This window comes from Octopus bimaculoides, chromosome 23 (genome assembly GCF_001194135.2).
Source record: "Octopus bimaculoides isolate UCB-OBI-ISO-001 chromosome 23, ASM119413v2, whole genome shotgun sequence".
In the NCBI taxonomy this organism is placed as follows: domain Eukaryota; kingdom Metazoa; phylum Mollusca; class Cephalopoda; order Octopoda; family Octopodidae; genus Octopus; species Octopus bimaculoides.
The window spans coordinates 20,297,451-20,298,333 of NC_069003.1; positions in this window are offsets into that span (position 1 = coordinate 20,297,451).

The following is an 883-nucleotide window of genomic DNA, read 5'->3' on the forward strand; positions in this document are numbered from 1 at the left end:
ATATATATATATATATATATATATATAATTGCAGGGTGAGAGCACTAAGCTGTGATAAGTATAAATGCAATGTTATTATCAGTTTGAATATGCTAAAAGCATGGGCGGATTTGTAAACAAGCCATTCACTATGTCTTGTCATGGAGAAAATCTCTAGCTGTAGACATGGTGTAAATATACTCAAATCAGCTTGCAGTGCTACGTACCCAGACTGTGAAATGCAAGCATTTCAGCGTAGTTATCTCCTCTTCAGTCACAGAAACTGGATGATGTCACTGCGAGCTGATAAGAGAGATAATCTCTCTTATGTTTTCCAGTTAACATGCATTGGCTGGTAGTGCAAATTGGCAGTTCATCATAATTAAATTACAGGGTGAGAGCACTCTCACCCCATATGCTTTTAGCATATTCAAACTGGTAATAACATTATAAATTCTCTATAAGTTCTCACAAATCCAATTTCATTCAAGATGTCGCACAGTAGGACTTCATAACCTGAGATCTTGAGGCAAACATACACTTAATACATATACACACATGACAAAACAGACCTGAAGTCTCAGTGTACTAAGGCCAGCATCATGGATCGGAAAGCATGGAATAACATCATCACCAGAATCCGTCATCCAGCAGCACCCATAGCAGTGTGTTGGTTGAGAGGACAGCCTCCCCCCTCGGGTCATGGGTTAGGGAATTTACTTGCTGTATAGTAAGAAGCATGCTTCCCAACCACATAGTTCTGGGTTCAGTCCCATTGCTTAGCACCTTGGGCAAGTGTCTTCTACTATAGTCTTGGGCCAACCAAAGCCTTGTGAGTAGATTTGATAGATGGAAACTGAAAGAAACCCGTCATGTATATATATATATATATATATATATATAT